Below are 5994 nucleotides of genomic sequence, written 5' to 3' on the forward strand. Positions count from 1 at the left end.
ACACTCAATCCTCGATCCTCAATCTTCAATCATCAATATTCAATCTTCCATCCTCAATCCTCAATCCTCAATACTCAATCCTCAATCCTCAATGTTCTATCCTCAATACGCAATCCTCAATCTTCAATCCTCAATCCTCAATCCTCAATCCTCAATCCTCAATCCTCAATCTTAATCTTCAATCCTCAGTACGCAATCCTCAATCCTCAATCCTCATTCTTCAATCCTCAATACCCAATCCTCAATCTTCAATCCTCAATACTCAGTCTTCAATCCTCAATCTTCAATCCTCAATCCTCAATCCTCAATCCTCATTCTTCAATCCTCAATACACAATCCTCAATCCTCAATCCTCAATCCTCAATCTTCAATCCTCAATACTCAAACTTCAATCCTCAATCCTCAATCCTCAATCTTCAATCCTCAATACTCAAACTTCAATCCTCAATCATCAATCCTCAAACCTCAATCCTCAATCCTCAATCCTCAATCGTCAATCTTCAATCCTGAATACTCAATCTTCAATACTCAATCCTCAATCCTCAATCCTCAATCCTCATTCTTCAATCCTCTATACCCAATCCTCAATCTTCAATCCTCAATCCTCAATCCTCAATCCTCAATCCTCAATCCTCAATAATCAATCTTCAATCTTCAGTCCCAAATCCTCAATCTTCAATACTCACTCCTCAATCCTCAATCTTCAATCCTCAATACTCAATCTTCAATCCTCAATCCTCAATACTCAATACTCAATCCTCATTCTTCAATCCTCAACACCCAATCCTCAATCTTCAATCCTCAATCCTCAATCCTCAATTCTCAATCCTCAATCCTCAATCCTCCGACCTTAAACATCAATACTCTACCCTCAGTCCTCGTCCTCAATCCACAACACTCAATCCTCGATCCTCAATCTTCAATCATCAATATTCAATCTTCAATCCTCAATCCTCAATCCTCAATACTCAATCCTCAATCCTCAATGTTCTATCCTCAATACGCAATCCTCAATCATCAATCCTCAACCCTCAATCCTCAATCCTCAATCCTCAATCGTCAATCTTCAATCCTGAATACTCAATCTTCAATACTCAATCCTCAATCCTCAATCCTCAATCCTCATTCTTCAATCCTCAATACCCAATCCTCAATCTTCAATCCTCAATCCTCAATCTTCAATCCTCAATCCTCAATCCTCAATCCTCAATACTCAATCCTCAATCCTCAATCCTCAATCCTCATTCTTCAATCCTCAACACCCAATCCTCAATCTTCAATCCTCAATCCTCAATCCTCAATCCTCAGACCTTAAACATCAATACTCTACCCTCAGACCTCGTCCTCAATCCACAACACTCAATCCTCGATCCTCAATCTTCAATCATCAATATTCAATCTTCCATCCTCAATCCTCAATCCTCAATACTCAATCCTCAATCCTCAATGTTCTATCCTCAATACGCAATCCTCAATCTTCAATCCTCAATCCTCATTCTTCAATCCTCAATACACAATCCTCAATCCTCAATCCTCAATCCTCAATCCTCAATCCTCAATCCTCAATCGTCAATATTCAATCCTCAATACTCAATACTCAATCGTCAATACTCAATCCTCAATACTCAATACTCAATCCTCATTCTTCAATCCTCAATACCCAATCCTCAATCTTCAATCCTCAATCCTCAATCCTCAATACTCAATCCTCAATCCTCAATCTTCAATCATCAAACCTCAATCCTCAATCCTCAATCCTCAATCTTCAATCCTCAATACTCAAACATCAATCCTCAATCATCAATCCTCAACCCTCAATCCTCAATCCTCAATCCTCAATCGTCAATCTTCAATCCTGAATACTCAATCTTCAATACTCAATCCTCAATTCTCAATCCTCAATCCTGATTCTTCAATCCTCAATACCCAATCCTCAATCTTCAATCGTCAATCCTCAATCCTCAATCCTCAATCCTCAATCCTCAATCCTCAATCCTCAATCCTCAATCTTCAATCATCAATCCTCAATACCCAATCCTCAATCTTCAATCCTCCATCCTCAATCCTCAATTCTCAATCCTCAATCCTCAATCCTCAGTCCTCAATCCTCAATCCTCAATTTTCAATCCGCAATACCCAATCCTCAATCTTCTATCCGCAATCCTCAATCCTCAGTCCTCAATCCTCAATCCTCAATCCTCAGACCTCAATCCTCAATCCTCAATCGTCAATCTTCAATCCTCAATCCTCAATAGTCAATCTTCAATCCTCAATACTCAATCGTCAATACTCAATCCTCAATACTCAATACTCAATCCTCATTCTTCAATCCTCAATACCCAATCCTCAATCTTCAATCCTCAATCCTCAATCCTGAATCCTCAATCCTCAATCTTCAATCATCAAACCTCAATCCTCAATCCTCAATCCTCAATCTTCAACCCTCAATACTCAAACTTCAATCCTCAATCATCAATCCTCAATCCTCAATCCTCAATCCTCAATCCTCAATCGTCAATCTTCAATCGTGAATACTCAATCTTCAATACGCAATCCTCAATCCTCAATCCTCAATCCTCATTCATCAATCCTCAATACCCAATCCTCAATCTTCAATCCTCAATCCTCAATCCTCAATCCTCAATCCTCAACCCTCAATCTTCAATCCTCAGTCCCAAATCCTCAATCTTCAATACTCACTCCTCAATCCTCAATCTTCAATCCTCAATACTCAGTCTTCAATCCTCAATCCTCAATCCGCAATCCTCAGTCCTCAATCCTCATTCTTCAATCCTCAATACCCAATCCTCAATCTTCAATCCTCAATCCTCAATCCTCAATCCTCAATCCTCAATCCTCAATCCTCAATCCTCAATCCTCAATCCTCAATGTTCAGTCCGCAATACCCAATCCTCAATCTTCTATCCGCAATCCTCAATCCTCAATCCTCAATCCTCAATCCTCAATCCTCAATCCTCAATACTCAGACCTCAATCCTCAATCCTCAATCGCCAATCTTCAATCCTCAATACTCAATCTTCAATCCTCAATCCTCAATCCTCAATCCTCAATCCTCATTCTTCAATCCTCAATACCCAATCCTCAATCTTCAATCCTCAATACTCAGTCTTCAATCCTCAATCCTCAATCCTCAATCCTCAATCCTCAATCCTCATTCTTCAATCCTCAGTACCCAATCCTCCATCTTCAATCCTCAATCCTCAATCCTCAATCCTCAATCCTCAATCCTCAATCCTCAATCTTCAATCCTCAATACTCAATCTTCAATCCTCAATACTCAATCCTCAATCCTCAATCCTCAATCCTCAATCCTCAATACCCAATCCTCAATCTTCAATCCTCAATCCTCAATCCTCAATTCTCAATCCTCAATCCTCAATCCTCAGACCTCAAACAGCAATAGTCAACCCTCAGTCCTCGTCCTCAATCCACAACCATCAATCCTCAATCCTCAATCTTCAATCATCAATATTCAATCTTCCGTCCTCAATCCTCAATCCTCAATCCTCAACCCTCAATCGTCAATGTTCAATCCGCAATACCCAATCCTCAATCTTCTATCCGCAATCCTCAATCCTCAATCCTCAATCCTCAATCCTCAATCCTCAATCTTCAATCCTCAATACTCAATCTTCAATCCTCAATACTCAATCCTCAATCCTCAATCCTCATTCTTCAATCCTCAACACCCAATCCTCAATCTGCAATCCTCAACCCTCAATCCTCAATTCTCAATCCTCAACCCTCAATCCTCAGACCTTAAACATCAATACTCTACCCTCAGTCCTCGTCCTCAATCCACAACACTCAATCCTCGATCCTCAATATTCTATCATCAATATTCAATCTTCAATCGTCAATCCTCAATCGTCAACACTCAATCCTCAATCCGCAGTCCTCAATCCTCAATCCTCATTCTTCAATCCTCAATACCCAATCCTCAATCTTCAATCCTCAATCCTCAATCCTCAATTCTCAATCCTCAATCCTGAATCCTCAATCCTCAATCCTCAATCCTCAATTCTCAATCCTCAATCCTCAATCCTCAGACCTCAAACAGCAATAGTCAACCCTCAGTCCTCGTCCTCAATCTACAACCATCAATCCTCAATCCTCAATCTTCAATCATCAATATTCAATCTTCAGTCCCCAATCCTCAATCCTCAATCCTCAACCCTCAATCCTCAATGTTCAATCCGCAATACCCAATCCTCAATCTTCTATCCGCAATCCTCAATCCTCAATCCTCTATCCTCAATCCTCGATCCTCAATATTCAATCCTCAATACTCAATCTTCAATCCTCAATTCTCAATCCTCAATCCTCAATCCTCATTCTTCAATCCTCAACACCCAATCCTCAATCTTCAATCCTCAACCCTCAATCCTCAATTCTCAATCCTCAATCCTCAATCCTCAGACCTCAAACATCAATACTCAACCCTCAGTCCTCGTCCTTAATCCACAACACTCAATCCTCGATCCTCAATATTCAATCATCAATATTCAATCTTCAATCCTCAATCCTCAATCCTCAATACTCAAGCCTCAATCCTCAATCCTCAATCCTCAATCCTCAATCTTCAATCCTCAAACCTCAATCCTCAATCCTCAATCCTCAATCTTCAATCCTCAATACTCAATCTTCAATCCTCAATCATCAATCCTCAATCCTCAATCCTCAATCCTCAATCCTCAATCGTCAACCTTCAATCCTGAATACTCAATCTTCAATACTCAATCCTTAATCCTCAATCCTCAATCCTCATTCTTCAATCCTCAATCTTCAATCCTCAATCTTCAATCCTCAATCCTCAAACCTCAATCCTCAATCCTCAATCCTCAATAGTCAATCTTCAATCCTCAGTCCCAAATCCTCAATCTTCAATACTCAATCCTCAATCCTCAATCTTCAATCCTCAATACTCAGTCTTCAATCTTCAATCCTCAATCCGCAATCCTCAATCCTCAATTCTCAATCCTCAATTCCCAATCCTCAATCCTCAATCCTCAATCCTCAATCCTCAATTCTCAATCCTCAATCATCAATCCTCAGACCTCAAACAGCAATAGTCAACCCTCAGTCCTCGTCCTCAATCCACAACCATCAATCCTCAATCCTCAATCTTCAATCATCAATATTCAATCTTCAGTCCTCAATCCTCAATCCTCAATCCTCAACCCTCAATCCTCAATGTTCAATCCGCAATACCCAATCCTCAATCTTCTATCCGCAATCCTCAATCCTCAATCCTCAATCCTCAATCCTCAATCCTCAATCTTCAATCCTCAATACTCAACCTTCAATCCCCAATACTCAATCCTCAATCCTCAATCCTCATTCTTCAATCCTCAACACCCAATCCTCAATCTCCAATCCTCAATCCTCAATCCTCAATTCTCAATCCTCAATCCTCAATCCTCAGACCTCAAACATCAATACTCAACCCTCAGTCCTCGTCTTCAATCCACAACGCTCAATCCTCGATCCTCAATTTTCAGTCATCAATATTCAATCTTCAATCCGCAATCCTCAATCCTCAATCCTCATTCTTCAATCCTCAATACCGAATCCTCAATCTTCAATCCTCAATCCTCAATCCTCAATTCTCTATCCTCATTCCTCAATCCTCAGACCTTAAACATCAATACTCAACCCTCAGTCCTCGTCCTCAATCCACAACACTCAATCCTCGATCCCCAATCTTCAATCATCAATATTCAACCTTCAATCCTCAATCCTCAATCCTCAATACTCAATCCTCAATCCTCAATGTTCTATCCTCAATACGCAATCCTCAATCTTCAATCCTCAATTCTCAATCCCCAATCCTCAATCCTCAATCTTCAATCTTAATCTTCAATCCTCAGTACGCAATCTTCAATCCTCAATCCTCAATCCTCATTCCTCAATCCTCAATCTTCAATACTCAATACTCAATCTTCAATCCTCAATCCTCAATCCTCAATCCTC

Source organism: Calliopsis andreniformis, unplaced genomic scaffold (assembly GCF_051401765.1).
Source record: "Calliopsis andreniformis isolate RMS-2024a unplaced genomic scaffold, iyCalAndr_principal scaffold0046, whole genome shotgun sequence".
NCBI lineage: Eukaryota > Metazoa > Arthropoda > Insecta > Hymenoptera > Andrenidae > Calliopsis > Calliopsis andreniformis.